Genomic DNA, 17,939 nt, shown 5'->3' on the forward strand with positions numbered 1-17,939 from the left:
CTGATCATATTATTATTTTTAATTATAAGCTAATAAAATGTGCATTTATGAGGAAAATTCTTATTTCATTTTGAGCTTTTCTCTGCATTTCGGTAATAACAACTTGTGAGATAAATCTTTCATCAGAAAAAAATGATTAATGGGATTTCAACAGCGTCATTCTTTCGGTCATTTACATTCGCCTCATTTACATTCATTTGGTCATTACATTTTTTTCAAAAGAAAGGGCGTTAAATAAAAGTTACAAAGAGTATAAAGCACTTCCATTCTTTCGAAAAGGCATATTTTAAATGGGATTGATTATATTAAATTTGCAGAGATCGCGAGGATTCTGATGTTTATGTGTCGTGATAATTCGGAGAGTGTGGTGCCGGTCTTGTAATTCTACCAGTAATCATCTTCATTCTCAGTAAACTGGTGGGCATTTCAAAACTAGACTTAGACTTAGTTTCTGCTCTCTCCTGAATATTTTTGGCCAGCTTCTTTCACGACTGCACTTCCTGGAAATCCCCACAGAAGAATTTCAGTAGGTTTAGTTTTGTTTACATATATTAACTTCCCGTTTTAAAGCAACAATAGGATTATTTTGGGACGGATCTCTTAATTTTGAACCGCGGTCAGATGACGAGGACGATACTTGAGTTGACACTTCCCACTCCAAACCTCCACACCACACCAGCGGGAAGACGGAATTTCAGTAGGAAGTGAATCACGACGCTGTGATGTCAGAAACGTCCAGTACATGAGTCATGCTCAGTCCATGTTACTAGCGGCCTCAAGCCATATTTGTTTAATCCAAAATTTTATTTCTTTTATTTAAAATGTCTGCACTTTGTGAATTAAATGATAATACCGATGATATAAACTATTCATGTACAAATTGCTTAAAACTGATATTTTTATTTTTATTTTATCCCCTGATTGAAATTATCTTTCCCTCAAATGAATATCTACTGCTCTGAAAAAATTTAATAGAGATTGAGCAAAAAGCGAGAAATAGCAAAAGATAATCATGTGAAGAGATTAGACGCAACCTCATTCCTTACATATTTAATCTTGAGATCGCAACGTGTGCAGAAACCCTAAGCGTACCAGACCCCCATTCACCCACTACGTGCCAATTTGACCCTGCTCGTATAAATCTGTAGATAGATCTACTCTCCTGTTTTAAGGCATCATTTTAAGCCCTTACAGCAGGATCGCTCCTAACTAGTCCAGCACATTGTTCCCCAGCACATTGGTTCATGTTTTAGTTAAAAATATTGGGTACACCACAAAGAAGAGTAATTTTGAGGAATGAAATCAAAGTATACTTAACATATTTCTTTGATTAAAGTCACAGGTTAAAGTATGCGTATGAAGAGCCTGTATGACTATTGAATCTATTCATGCGATGTACGAAAAATGTGACTATTAATAACTGCTGTCATCTGCAAGATTTTAAACACAAACATACAAACGGAGTGGAGTTTTCATGCTTAGTTCCTTTTACAAATCAAGTGAACTAGAGTTGTGGATAATGCTGAATTTATCATTCAATATGTAACTGATGGAGGAAGGATGTGGATAATCGTGTTGAAGTCAACAGATGTATGAGTACGAGTGCTATTCTATTGTAAAACGTCTCTTGGCATAACGCTCAAAAATGGCATCGGAATTGATTCGATAGCAAAATGCAATATTACTTTGAATGCTGAATGAGATTATAAAACACTATAAGTACTATAAAGGAGACAGCACGCCATAAATAAAAAGAAGTAATATTTCATCCTGTTGTTAAGGCTATTACCACTAAATTTACTGAAAGATTTTGAAAATAAAATAATGTTTAATTTTAATTATTTTATATTTTTAATTTAATTTTCAATCATTATTATAGAATTTTAAAATCATTTTTTTCCAGTTCATTATTAGTTGCATCTCTAGTAAAAAAGAAAAATTTGATTCAAATCAATCGATTAATGGATAATTAAATTCCGAGAATACCAAAATAGTGTATTGTCATCGAGAACACAATATAAAATTTCAAAATTTTAGCGTGTCAGGAAACACGTTGAATTACAAAATGCAGTGTTTATAAACATGAATTATGCCATGTCAAATATTGATATGAAAATGCATATTTTGCTTTTCAATCGCTGTGCTTTCCATTCAAGATATGATATATTTTTTTTCCTATCCAGTTCGCTCATTTATCAAACGTTTATATGTCTTTGAAAAATCGTCATCATTTTCCAACCTGGCCTGCAGCGGTTATCATTTGAATGCCAGTCATACAGCGCTTGGCAGTCGAGATGGGGTCGATTTAAAAATGTGCCACTTTTCGACATCGCGTCCGGAAATAGCAGCTAAGGAATGACTCAGGAATCCGAGGATATTTTTGCCTTTCTTCTCTTTCGGATCGTTTGGGGGCTTGGATTACCTGCGTTCCCACCCGAGGCACCTGGCGCTCGGATTCATATCAAAGCACCGCACTTGTTAAATTTTGCCTTCGCCACAGTGGCAATTTTCAAATTTTCTTTCGTTTGTTCGTCATTGACACAGTTTCTTTTCTTCCTTTTTTTGTTGTTTTTTTTGACATATATAATTAAAAGCATAAAAATTGCATCGTTACTAAATTCAATTGTTATAATTAAAAATTTGAATTCCAAACAATAAAAAGAAAAACAAAATCATCCCAAATAGTTGTAAAGTTAAGCCATTTCTCTAAAAAAGAAATCACTGTTTTTAAAATATGTTTCATTTTTTATAAAGTAAATTAATTTTTAAAAATTTTTTTAAGGAAATTATTGCTATTTTCAAAATTTATTGTCAGAATTCCTTATTTTCATGTCACCAAAACGTATCCTTCATTAATTTTTTATAGTATAATGATTAATGACATATAATTAAGATATATCAGTTACTAAATAATATATCCAAAGTCTTATGCTCTCTCATACGAATAAATTTAAAATATGCATATTAACCTAGTAAATTTATTATATGCTTCATTTACATTAAAAGGACATATTTTATTTTCGATTTTGTCTTATCTTTTAATAATTTACATTAATCGTTTGGAATTTTAATTACTGAACAATTTTTTATATGTAGTTTACAAGATATATTGAATGTCCATTCTTAGAAAAGTTTTAATATTATCGAAAAACAGAAAATTTTTAATCAAATGTCAGAAACTGAAATTTAAATACGGAAAATCTAAATGTACATAGTTTTTCAACGGAAGAATATTTTTTGGTTTGAACTTAAGACGGAATTGAAAAATGCAGAAATCCAGTTCAAGAATATATTTCTAAAATAATAAGCATTCGAAAAAACATTTTTTTTTTTTTTTTACCAAATCCTAATCACAGTTTGTAATGTAAGAATTAATTTAATTAGTGATTTTGAATTCTTTTTAATTTAAAATTGTATTGAAGGTAATTGGGGTATATTTTTACCAAAAAAGTTTGAGATTTGTCAAAGTAAAGATTAATCACTATTTTGATTTGAGATTTATCAAAGATTATTCACTATTTTATTTTCAATGAAATTTTCTTTATGACATCTATGGAAATAATTCAGTAACCGAATGTCATATCACAACCCCCGATAGACAAGGCCTCTGCGGGTTTCCGTGACGTCACAACGAGACGGCACACTCCATTCCCTTAACGTCAAGTCTCTGCGCGCTAGAGAGTGAAGAGAAATTACTTTTCACTTGTTAATATCATTTCATATACTTCCATATCATGCAATTCAACACACATATATTGTAGAATTCATTAATAATTAAAATGCAGCCACTTTCCACATCACCCTGGAGGTACGGTGCTTGGTATGCATTACCTTTTTTGCATTAAGTGCAGGGCAGGTTTCCCAGTAGGTGTATCTCCCTTAGATTTAAAACTATTATCTTCATTCACTACATCATTAAAAATTATATCTGTTGCAAAATATTTTTGATTAGAAAATTTCAAAATTTCTTCTTCATATATGGTACATAAATTTTTAAATTATAATATAAAAAATACATTTGCAATGCTTTAGTTGATTAATTTCAAAACAATTCCATACAATAATGGTTTTATGAATATTTGCCGTGGCGTCAACTCCAAGAAAGCAATAAAAACAATATTTCACGAAACAGTATTCTATTCAAAAAAATATTCAATAAATCTTTGAAACATTAGAAGAGCTTTCTTATTTAACTATATATTTTATCATTGCTTTGTTAGAAATATCTTTACTAAATTTATCAAATTTTCTTTCCTTTCCGGTTTTAGAAGAGCTTTTCAAACTATCATGTAATTATTCAATAATGCATTGACTGCAGACCAGATTGCCAATCTATAAACATTTTCCGGTTTATGTCCTGAAATGCCTTTGCCATAATCATGTACTTCTTCTTCATTCACTACATCAGTAAAAATTATATCTGTTGCGAAATATTTTTGATTAGAAAATTTCAAAATTTCTTATTCACATAAGGTACAGAAGTTCTGAATTATAATCAGAGCCGGCCTTAAATATAAAGGAGATTGGGTGCAAGAAACCATTTGGAGCCGCAATTTTTTTTAAAGTAAAAAAAACAAAAACATTATATATAAATCTATTGCGTGTATATTTGTTAAATGAATTTTTTTTTGCTTTTAATTACTTCAGAAAAATCACCATTTTTTTTTTCGATGATTTGTATAGCAAATGCTTGTAAGCTTCTTCACGCCTTGACCAACTACACTTCTTCCTTACTTTTAATTTGCTGAATTTAATTTGAAATTTTTTATATTAGTGATTAAATTGACACATTTTTAAATCTACCTTCTCTCTGTACAATAACAGTATCAATTGCTGTGATATTTTTAATACCCAAATTCTTTAACTTCATCTTCTTTTATTTCGGAATATGGTCTTTTTCTTTTTCAAATTCGTGTTTTAAGAAAATTTTCTAAATTATTCAAATTGCCTTCTATCACTTTTGATTCGTCTAAAAATGTGTTGAATTTTGTACTTAAATTTTGAACTTCAGTTTTAATTTTACTGATCAATTTAAAAGCCAAATAAAAAACAACTGTTTTTAGTTGAAATAGTTCATTGGTAGTGTTAATTTTGGGCAATATTGAAAACTATACTATTAAGTATAAAATAAATGGCATTTCTTTTATTGATTCCAATATTTTTACTTCGCATACCACTGTACTATCTCTATTTACCTCAATAAATTCTTCTAGGACATTACAAATTTTTTCAAACTGTGTATACATTGCTTTAACTGAATCCATTCTGGCTTCCCAAAGGGTATAAAAAAGCATATAGAAGTTGTAACATCCAAAAAAAAAAAAAAATTACAATATATACTGCTGGAAATGGTATCACAAATTAATAAATTTAAAAAGTATGATGTGCAAGACATATAAATTGCATGTGGATTTAGAGCAACTATTCTAAATTGCAAAAATTTGTACTTCCGTTTCGTTTCGCTATCTTTGCCTTGCGCCGATCCTCTACAATTCATAATATTTAAATCCAGCTCACTTAATCTTTTCAACAGAGGTTTTGCTAGTCCTTCTCCAGTCACAATGATTACTTTAATAACCCCTATAAACGACGCATTTATATTTAATCTTTTCTCTTCAATATTTTCATACCTAATAATGACTGAAGTGCGTTTGTTCTTAATGGGGAAAATCAAGATTATATTCCATTTGGTTATTGCTGTACTTGGATGATTTTGAATAGACTTTAATTTTGCTAAGGATTTCATTTCATAATGCAGGAATATTTTGTTCATTTGATCGCAGTGCTAAATTATGCCCAATTCTAATTTTCGAATTTTTAATTCTGTTTATATGATTTATTAGCACAGTTTGTATTTACTGAATTATTCGATTAAACATACAAAAATTTCCATTATTAGGAGTTTCTATTATTTTCATGGTTTCCACGAAATGAATGGTTATTACATGATAAATATATGGAATTGCTCCAATCACTAGTCTCGGATATTTAAGAGGGGCACTTAATAACTTTCCTCACTTCGAATCAAATAGACTAGTTTCTCTTTCAATATCATTTTTTTTAAATGCAATTCACAGACCTACAGTAAAGGAAGTTATTCGTAAATATTGACTTCCTTTAATGTTTAATTTAAATACAGTAACAAATATACAACATAAAACAATATATAATTATTATTGTTTACTCTCATGCTTTTATCGTTATGTTATATAATAAAATTTAACTATATAAACGTAATTATAGATATAATAGTAAACAAAGCATGTAAATATAATTTTATTTCTGGATTTTCCCTATGAAATGTTGATGACATGTAAGCGGCACAATTTGGCATCTGAGATGGAATTGCTCCAATCACTAGTCTTGGATATTTAAGAGGGGCACTTAATAATTTTCCTGACTTCGAATCAAATAGACTAGTTTCTCTTTCAATATCATTTTTTTAAATGTAATTCACAGACCTACAGTAAAGGAAATTATTCGTAAATATTGACTTCCTTTAATGTTTAATTTAAATACAGTAACAAATATACAACATAAAACAATATATAATTATTATTGTTTACTCTCATGCTTTTATCGTTATGTTATATAATAAAATTTAACTATATAAACGTAATTATAGATATAATAGTAAATAAAGCATGTAAACATAATTACGGCAAATATTATAATTATTAATGACAATAATTACAGACATTATTACCTGTATTACAGCATTTTATAAAATAATTCTTTTCATAATGCACTTGATTAAAATCACGAATAATGGATATTACTGAGCTGTTAAATTTCTAATATGAGAATAAATGATTTTTCATTTAGAAACATTAAGCATTGGTTTGAAATAATTAAATAAGCTTACCCTACTATGCTGCGTCGGATAAAATACTTCACGATGTATGGCACTTAACCATTTCTTTTTAAGCTCTTCATTTTTAGGAAAGGCAAAAACACTTACTCTTGGGCCATTCCTGTAATTTCCATTACAGTTTGGAACACAACAGATCAAAGGCATTTCTATTCCTTATTTTTAGTAATCCAAATGATTTTTCTTGCAAATAAGAAATGGTGCTTCCTGTCTACTCAAACACAGGAGGGCCACTGGCTAAAACATGGCGTGGGAGGAAAAGAGTTCGTTTCTTATCAGTAAACTTGAGGAGGGTGAAATTCCTCCCTCGGTCCCCCAATTCACACCCACTCGTGTAACCTCTCGGAGCGACGTCATTACTTTCTGTGACGTAAGTTTTCCGGCCTTGTCTAACGGGGGTCGTGGTCATATACACTGGTGAAACTAAAGATGAAAATAAAATCCTTTGGTCTTTATCTTAAATGATAGTAACAAAGCAATTTATTAAACTTAAGAAACTAAAGAGTGAAAATATTTACTTTGAAATTAAAACGAAGGAAAGAATATAATTATGCTGCATTTTATTTAATAAAACTATGAATGAGGTGTATATCTGTAAATATTTAATTTTTTTAGGAAATTTATGTGATTTTATTATTATTATTATTATTTTTTTTTTGGAGTTCGATGAACTTAATTTTTTTGAAGTAATTTAGTTAAATATCACATCTATAATGTATATTAAATGTAACTTAACTTATTTGCTATATTTTACAAAGAAAAAACTCTGTTCTTTAACTATTGTGTAAGGAGTTTCCAAATTTTTATGAAATTGCGGGGAAAAATCTGCAAAGACTTATTTTATCGTCTTTCTGATTTCGAATAGCATTGCTTCTCAAATATGAATCCTCTGGAAGCAATAGAATATACAGAGATTAGAGATTTCTTCTGTTCAGGAATTTCATATTCCCTCATTGCCGATTTACAAAGCTCTTGAGTATTGTCAAGTGATACTGACGGCCATATAATGAAATTTTCTAGGCAAAACAGAATATTAAAAGTGAATATAGGGAGACAAGAATTTTATTCGCTGAACTGATTCATTATTCCTAATGATGACTGGCATCCATTTCCAAAGCTAAACTCTCGTTTGCTCCAATAAATGAAATGACAGTTCTTGAGAAATCTTTTTTAAGCCTGAGAAAGTGCATATTTGTTCATCTGTCTGAAATAAACTTCGAAATCTGTTTGAGTGGAAACAATCTATTGCTGCAATGAATATATATATATTTTAAAGAAGTTCCATTTCGGAGGGTTCCGCCAGATGCCGTTTGTAATCCACGTCCCCATTCTTTAATCCATATCTATTTCTCATTGCTAAACTTAAGCTACAAAACAGAGTGGCGGTTTTTAGTAATGCAATCCCCCCACCCTTTGACTTATTATTATTATTAGAATAGGATATAGGAGAAAAATTCAAAAAGTTTTTTTTTTTATTTTTTTTAAACCTAAAATGAGGCAAAAACAGCCCCATAAACTGATCTGATTCGATTCATGTAATAGAACAAAATAGAACAAAGAAGATGCAGTCAGATTCGAAAGTTGTTACCAACGAAATATGGTTGGTGGAACTGGCGTAGTGAAGAGCCAGTAAGTGGTATAGAAGCATCAAGAAATAGTTACCCACATAAGCCAACAACAGTGACGTGGGGGGGGGACACTGATGTCCCAGGCGGTAGTTTTAAAAAGTGTTATGGTGATAAAACGTGAACGCAGTTATATCACATTCTATTATCAAATATGATGAGCATGAAAACAATTTATAATGTAGTCAGTTTTCATCAGTTTTTCAAGATTTTTTTCTTATTTCTCACTAAGGATATATATATATATATATATATATATATATATATACTAATAAGGTAGAAAGATAAATTGTCATCGATAATACGGGAGTAAACGAAATTCCAAAACTTCAATTTCAAAAGCAACAAGAAATCATCGAAATATCGATTACAAAATTTTGTAATTATGATTGGGAAACAAATTCAAATGAAATAAATAAAAAGATTGGGAATTTCCATACACATATACATAATTTTTTAAGCAGAGTCATGGCCGAAGACAGAAAAGACACTTTGGATTTTTAAGTTCGTTTTTATTTCCATCCCGTGAGGCACGATTTATGTACAAGCAGCAGCGACGAGCACACCAATACAGAACGACACAAAACGAAATGAGGAAATGCTCATGAAAAATTTATCCTTGTGATTATTTACTGTGAGATTTTGATAGGGATTTCTCTACACGTGTCGACCCAGGTAAGGGAATCAGGGATCTTTTAAAAATAATACGCTTAGCTGACAGTTTTTTATCCCTTCACTCGGAGCATGCAAACTACTGATTTAAGCACTTTTCAAAAGCTTCTGCTGAATTAATTAAATAAAAAAAAGCGGTATTGGATCAGGAAATAAGAGAATATTTTAGAATGAAGTTGATATGGGCTAAATTAAACTGAATGCTAGGAAATTAATAAGGTTTAAATTATATATATATATATATATATATATATATATATATATAAACACAGAGCTATAAGAGCTATTTTTTTCACTCCTTTTTCTTTGAAAGAGAAATACCATACCTGATATTTTTTGTTTCATCTGCGTCGACGGTTTTAATTAATCTTTCTATCAATGAGCTTCCGCCTTGTTTTCCACTCCATGTCCATTCGACCAAATATGCGCTGTAATCAATAGAGGGAAAGAAAAATTGAGAAATAAAATAAATTCAATAAAACTAGTTTATAAAAACGTTCTCTTTTTAAACATTAAAAAAATAAAATATTTCATTTTACTTACTGATTAGTTTCCGGTCCCATCATAACCAGTTGTTTATATCCAAATTCTAAAATTTAGAAATTATATTAATGCCGGTTATATGCAATTAAAATTTAATTCAATGAATCCATTCATCACCATTCGATTCTGAAAATATTGAAATAGTTTATTTTCATCGAAGACCCTCGAGTATTCAAAATTTTAAATTCTGACATATTAATTGAATCGGAAATCGATTTCCGCCCTTATAAATTCTATAAAATGTGTAAAAAACTCATAAAAATCAAAGAAATAGGACAAATATTACAGAAAAGTTGTTGCTCATTCTTTGAGAATTATATTTTCAACAATTTGGAATAAATTCCTGCTTTTTCTAAAAAAGAAAAGATAACGAGGCACTCATTTAGAAGATATTTAACCCAAAAATGCGACTGACCAGATGCATCATTTAAACGAATCCCTTTATCCTTCGGCCGACAACTTTTATGAAATTCAGCATTTCGTTTCGTATAAATTACTTTTTTGTCTTCATTTCTCAAAGAAAATGATCGCGACTCGCGCGCTTTGCCATTCAGTTCAGCCACACCTTGCTCCCTGATTGGGAGGGGTTTTCTAAAGTGTGTCAGTACTCAATCTGTGGTGAAGTTTAACGTAGAATCAGGAGCAAAGAGATAAAGTTTCGATAAAAAATGTTTTCCATTTAAAATTTCTAGAAAAAATACCACTGCGATCTCCGATTTTGAAGCGTCTCGGAAGAATGGAAAGGAATGATAAAGAGTAAATTTGTATTTTTGGAGAATTATGCATTTTTGCTCCATTATGCTCATTTCCCCTCCTCATATGTGACTACAGATTGAATGGAGTGCCGTAAAAAGTAAACCAATTTAAATCTCTCGTGTGCGAAGTATAGAAAAAGTATTATAATCGTCAAAGAATTCGAACTCGAGATCTTGAAGAATCTCCACGTTTTAGAAATTCCTGAATTCGAAAAACACATTTTTAGCATCATGTTTGTCTGTTTTTGAGATTGATAATTCTAAAACATTTTGAGCTAGACGGTTGAAATTTGGTTTATGATCTTTTCACCAAATGTGTCGATTTTTACTAACCATTTATACCAGTTTTTTTTCTTTTCCAAAATAAAGATAATGAATGAAATAAAGTATAAATAGCTTTATTCTGCTAAAATAAAAACAAAAATAAACTAAAGGTGCAATTTTTGAGGTGGGTCGTGTGCGTCCTAGTGGTCTTTTTAAAGTGTCCCATTGGGATTGAGGTGACCATATAAAATGCAGTGAAAATTTCTCTAGTTTTTATAATATTTTAAAGCAATTTTATCGCCAGAAAACTCTTACTAATTACATATCCAACATTATTCATGACATTTCTATGCATGATACATTGCAAAACAGTTTTTACAGAGTGCAACTTTGCTCATGGCACGTACCGTTTTCGTTCGGGTTTTTTTATTACTACTTTATTACTAAGATGTAGTTAGAAAATATGAATTAGAAATATGAATGTGATCATCAAAAACCACTGGGACATGCACTTCAATAAATTCCCCACTTATTTATCCCTTTGGATGATTTAAAAATATCTGCTGGACATACTTGTCCCGGTGGGGCCCAAAGGGTTAAATTTTGTGTAAAATACGTTCTGAGGAACTCTGTTTATCCGGCTGTTCGATTATAACTTAATACGATAATTACAAAACGAAGAGAGCTGAAGAAATGAAATTCGGCACACCGATTTAACTTCTATTGTATAAACATTTATGAAATTTTGAGATAACGCAACAAAGAGTTTACCGTCTGTACTTTCAGGACGTGTAAATGCAATGACTCAAAAATGTAATAACTTAAATGTATCGAATTTGATATGGGATTCTGTGAATGCAAATGCAGTTCTGTGTTACGGAAACGGTCTAAAATGCAAATTCTACTTTCGGAGACTTTTCATTGCATAATTCATTTCTTTTCATTGCATAATTCATAAAAAAAAAATGAGTGACTGATATCTTATCTAAATTTATATATCAGTTTTAAATATTCATCTAATATTTATTTTTCAAATACATGGATTATTTCGCACAATATGATAATAGCAATAGGAAGAAAGAATATTAAAAAAAGAAGGGTGATTTAGCCATTAAAATACTTAATTATTAAAGAAATTCATATACACACCGTGAAAAAAAGAAACATCCAGAATCATTCACAAATTAAAAATTCAGTTCCGATGATATCAGTAAAGTTGGACTCTCATTTTTATAACTGAAAAAAAAATCATTCTAAGCATAATTTAAAAGCTTTTATGAAATAAGCATTACATCGTTTCATTTCATTTCATCATTCATCTTTTTTATCTAATGCGTTCCATGCTCAATAAATGCTTTTTTTAAGCATTCATCTTTCGAATCGATATCTTAAATGTTTATCTTTTTTGGTAGATAATGTTCCTCCAACTTTTTGTTATTATTTTGTGTTTAAATGAACTCGCATAATGTAATCGGAGTGACTTTTCAGTGATTCTGTGGAACTCCAAAGTACGGATAATAATTCATTTTTTGCTTTCAATGTATTTTTTCTTATAGATAATATGTAGGTTTATCAAACTTGTACACCATACTAGATTTCAGTATATAGATTTCTTTGAACCATAAAACACAATAACTTGTTTGTGTTTGTTACATCATAAACTTTCACTTTCCAGTACATTTCGCTGCAACTATGACTCCATTGTTTTGCTATCAGCTAAAATTTGCCATTTTGTTACCTTTTAATACTTGTCACTCAGTGTTTCGCCGTTTTGAGTTCATTTTAACGCGAATTCACTGGAGTTGACTTGCTCCTTGTTTAAAAAAATTGAATTTTGGTTCGATTTTTTTGTTCTTTATGTGCTGGGGTTTCTTGAAAAAAAGGCATTTTTTAAAAAAATTTTGGATTTTATTTATTTTTTAATTGATTAAATTAAATAAAATTTGTTTAGAAATTAGTGTTGTTGAATTATATTATATATTCATAAAAATATACCATATTTATAATAATATATTTTCGATTACGAATCAAGAAATTACAAAATAGTTAAAAATAAAAAAATTTCGACTTTTTAATACGATAATCAAAAACGTGCTTTGAATTTTCTTTTATCTATAATGATAGCATCATTTTGTCATAACTATTATATGTATTGATAACATTCTTTTTGATCTGATTTCACTTTCATTTTCAATTCAATTTCATAAGCATGTCATTAATTAGATGTATATCTATCCTTCAGTTTTGGGCTTTCATTTTCACAAATTTTTAAATTGTTTTTTTTTTCTTTTATTTATGTTGCTACTTACATTCCTTCTGATTCCTTTAGCTTATTTATTTATTATTATTATTATTGTAATTTCTGGTTTCTTACTTCTTATGCTGTTTATATTTATGTATGTTATTTCTTATTTTGTTTATGTTTAATGTATTACACAATTTTTCTGTATATGCCTTTACACTGAGGACTGTATGCACGTGCCTTTTCACTGTATTATTGTGCTAAGGTGGTCAATCGTTTGCCGCTCAAATCAGGTCGAAATGTTTTGATTGAATACTTTCCGGAACAGCGAAAAAAGGAGAAAAAAATAACTATAAAAGGGGAAATTCATAATAAAAGGGCTGGTGATTGAAATCTATTCGAGATCTTATTTTAAGTTTGACTTATTGTTTATCTACAGCAATTATGTAGATATGCACAAAGAAACCCCATCCTGCCTAATCATGTGGGCTTATTGGCTGATCAGCAAGAGCAATAAGTTATGCATATTGGGCGGCGACCAACCACTGACCACCCTTAATGTCGGCGGAGGAGAAAGCCACCAAAAATGGATGCTTGCTTTTCTTCGTCATTCGATGAAATGCGGCGACGACCACATTTTATAAGCGCGAGAAAAAGTCGAAAGTATATTCATCCTAATTTTATGAAATTTTTCATACAATAAAAAAGAGAACCAGAATGGAATTATAAAAAATTTAATAAATGTATTTAAAGGCAAAAAATATATTTTTAAAAAAAATAAAAAACAGGGACTTCGAAAGAAAATTGTAATTTTGCGAGTCGCTGGCAGAACCGATGTAAGGCAATTGGAACTTTAATCAGATTTATAACGAATTTTTATTTTTTATGAATATTTAGGAGCTTTCTTGTTATAATATTCCTTGTGACTTTATTTCCTAATAATATGCTTAATTTAAAATAATTACTTTTTGAGTATTTTTTACTAACTAATGGAATCATTTGTTCCTTTAAAAAAACTATCTTATTTTGTTAATTGCATTATACATTTTAGTCTTTAATATAATAACTAATTAATTATAAATAATAATAAATGGCAATACTGCATCCTAAAGTAATTTTCCTACCTCAAATTTACTACAAAATGCCAACCTTTATATAGAACGAACATAGAATTAAAATGAATCAATTAATTGATAATGATAGTCTGGAAAAGCTAAAATATTACATCGTCATCAGGAACACAACCGAACAAAATCTCGGAAGCATGAAGAAGGAAAAGAAACTCCCATCTTATACAGATATCAAACAATCCAAGTGAAATGAAAGAGGACTCGAAAACGTAGGAGTGCTTCAACTCTCCGGTGACTCGCCAGCAGCCTGCGCATTCACTAGAGATGTCATTAAGCGGGTGTTAGGACACTTTAAATAATACGCGTCATCAACCCATTCTGAATCAGAACGACTAAAAATAAATAAGTAAATAAAAGATAATTTGTCTTTCATCCCCCCTCCAAGTTTCTTTTTTTGTTGTTGTTGACATCACGTTCGTCTCGCAACTTCTTCCAAAAAAAGAGAAGACCACATAAATGCAATCCAACAAGCTCTTGCGTCGCTTTATGTTACTTTGATGCACGTTGCAAATTCGTGATTTCCAATTTTACTCTTTTTTCCTCTTCTTTCACCTTCCCTGCTTCCATTTCTTCTTTCTTTTTCGGTTCTTTTTTTCCGAAACCGGCATTTCTCTTGCGGTTGTTGCGAAAAACCGGTTCGCCTGGGACTTTCACTTAGCCGTTTAACCTAGGGCGACTTTTCTTCGTTTTTTTCACTTTCTTCTTTTGGTGCCTAGAGAGAAAATTGGCGTCCCTTTCCCGAGCTCTTTCTTCCAGATTTCTGTTTTATCAAAAACAATTGCTTTCGAATTGTTCAAGGATAGGAAGCGAAAGTATTCGGAGGATAAGAATGGATCATTTTTTCCTTTTCCTTTTTTTTTTCAGGGCAGCGCATTCAGCTATGCGCCTGGAAACCGTTTGACAGTTTCCTCTGTCGGAAGGGTTGCCAGATTAGGCTCGTTATCGCTCTAAGAGAAATGTGCATCAGTATATAGTTGAAGTTTCTGAAATAATGAATTCGAATCCCAGGTGAAAATGCTCACCCTTAATCTGCAAATCACGAAATATTGACTACGCATGTTTTTACTCTTTCCTTAATATTATTAATATGAAAATAATTAAGAATTATTATTTTGATTCCCTTAAATTCATAAATATTGATCAAACTATTGTAGTTAAATTATGCTAGTTCATTTATCATATTTGAAAATATTAGCGTGTTTTATTTTTCTATGAAAATATATATTTTGATTTTCCAAAAAATCGAAATGTAGGGTTATTCCGTTCAAAAGAAAGAAAAGGAATTAGAAGAAAAATCATTAATGAAAACCAAGAAACTAATGTGAAAGAGCAAATAGTTAAGATTAAATTTTTTAAAAAATGGTCTTCAGCTGAACAATTTTTAAAGAATTTTGTCATTTATTCGGCAGTCGGATCAAATAGAGAAAATATAAGGCGTTATGAATTAATTACTGATTCTCTTTCTGTTGTTTCTTTCTTTTATTATGGGATGCTATTATCGGTAATGTATAAAACATCAACATTATGTAGAACATGTAAATGAATGCCTGGCGTGTTTAGGCAAGGTGTGAAATATCAGAATTTTTATATACTCTCTCTAGGCATTGAATATACTAGAATTTCTAGGCATACTTAGACATTCTATAGAACGGCAGATGCTATTTAGGCAAATTATTATAAAAAGCTGATGATAAGATTTATTTTTTAAAAGGTGTTCATTCCTAAAAAACGCAAATGTTAAAAAAAAAAAAAAAAAAAAAAGACTGCTATTAAAATATTTTTATTCAAAATATGTAACATTAAGTAAATAAATAAAGCTGTAAAAAATAAAATTTATTCTTTTTCATTAAAAAAAAAACAAACTAAGAAAAGAGTCTACTTATTACATCAAGGAAGAAAACAGTTCTAATTTGAACTACACTTAATGTTATTTTGAAATTTGATATTAAAAACAAATTAGTGATGTGCGAAAATCTTCGCCGGTTTGTCGCTTCTTACCTATTTTATAAAAAATATGTAAAATATTAATCGTTCCATACGTTGCCATACAGTTTTCGGTATTTCCACAAAACAGCGAAGTATTCTGTAGAACGCCGGATTTCAAACTTTGCCGGTAATAATGCCATTATTTACCAGGGAAGATCTCAAGTAAATTAAGGTTTTTAGAAGAGCATTCACTTTTGGCCACTGAGGACACAAGATGTAGTTGAATTTAACTGAAGAAAATATTTTAGAAATAACAATAAAGTTTTACATTTTCTTAAAAATTTCATGCTTTATCGAATCAAAATGAATTAAAATTTTGGACGATATTTTAACATAAAGGGAGTAAAAAAAAAAAAAAAATCGAAGGACTACTGGACAATTCCAATTAGTCACTCTCTACAATATATGTATAAATGAAGAGGGAAAAAACAAACAAGCTGAGCTTTATACATATAAATATTGATAAAGTGTAAAATACCCATTATATTTAGCTATAAACAAAATTAAAACAGGATCATTGCCATGTTGTTTTCGCGCCAGTATTCTGATTCCCAACATCCAAGTGGCATTTTAAATCGTACTAAATGACTGCTTTGCATACGAAATTAAACCGCATCTTCCAATAATAAATCCATAAAGGTATGTCAGAGCATAAATGTCTTACTTTCAAGCGCATATTTTAGAATGGCTGCGTTACCGAGTTAACAAGAGTGTCAGGTGTTCCGTTGGCGGTGGGAGTGATTGTTTGGGTCATTTTGGCGCTCCGCTTGGCGCGGGCAACCCTAGAGTCCGGAGCGGTGCGCGAGCCGTCGCGGGGAGCAGGTTGTCAAAGGAAGATGGCGTCTCTAACGTGTCGGGTTCAGTATCTGAACGACATCGACCCTTTCTCGGCGTCCACAAATTTCCCCGAACCCGCGCGTCCTCCGCAGTATACTTTCAACGTGAACATCCCCCTCATCAACCAGATCGCCGCAGTGCACAGGATACTCAAAGCACCCCACAAGGTAGGACAAACAATCTCTCTTGTTTACCTGGCGAACGCTCTCCGCTTTTCATGTCGGCACCAGATTCATTTGTTTACTTTTATGAGGTGTAGCGTTTACATGGATGCTGATCGAAAGCATACCTTTTTTGGATTGTGTATAAAGATACAGTTCTTCACTTCCGATAATAAAACAATACGCCAAATTTCACCCTTTTAACTCGTTAAATTCTTAAATTGTTGTGCTTGTACAGTAAAGGACTTTAAAAGAAATTTCGAACGAATTTGGATTTTATCTAAAATTTTCTAGATGTCTACAGCTTTGGTATATACTTCATTTCATCCATCTAGCGTACTGAGTTGTCATGCTCATAGAGAGGTAGACATCTTAACAAACGTTTGTCTAAATAGAAGAGCACTGAAACCTGGAAATCCTTTTTGCTGATTAGAATCCCCTTTCTTCATTTATTTCGAAAACAAGAAAGTAAAAAATAGAATGAAAATATTACTCTCCTATAAAGTGCTCAGACACATAATGACTTTTTTTTGGGGTCTTTATTTATTTTTAATATGCCCTATAGAGATTTTTCCCGAGAAGAAATGCTACCCTATAGAAATTTTTCTAGCCAATCTCGTTAAAAACACGAATTTTAACGATATTTCTTATTTTAATATTTTATTGACAAACACTTGGCCACCAACTGTCCGAAATAGGAATATTTTCGATATATCTATCCATTTACACAATATAAGCTTTTTTAATTAATAATTATGCAGACATTTTAATGTCATCTTTATCAAACTGAAGTTTTGTAATAGTATTCATGCATGACATGTTGCTTTTTTTAATATTAGACTTCTATATTTGC

The 17,939-nt window shown here is 30.6% G+C and overlaps 1 protein-coding gene across 1 annotated transcript in view; it reads left to right on the forward strand.

Moving 5' to 3' along the window:
* Window positions 1–17,939, forward strand: part of LOC129989010 (FH1/FH2 domain-containing protein 3-like) — a 249,089-nt gene that overhangs the window by 84,024 nt on the left and 147,126 nt on the right. The gene's annotated exons all lie outside the window — the stretch shown is intronic.

The sequence above is a fragment of the Argiope bruennichi genome, chromosome 10 (assembly GCF_947563725.1).
Source record: "Argiope bruennichi chromosome 10, qqArgBrue1.1, whole genome shotgun sequence".
NCBI lineage: Eukaryota > Metazoa > Arthropoda > Arachnida > Araneae > Araneidae > Argiope > Argiope bruennichi.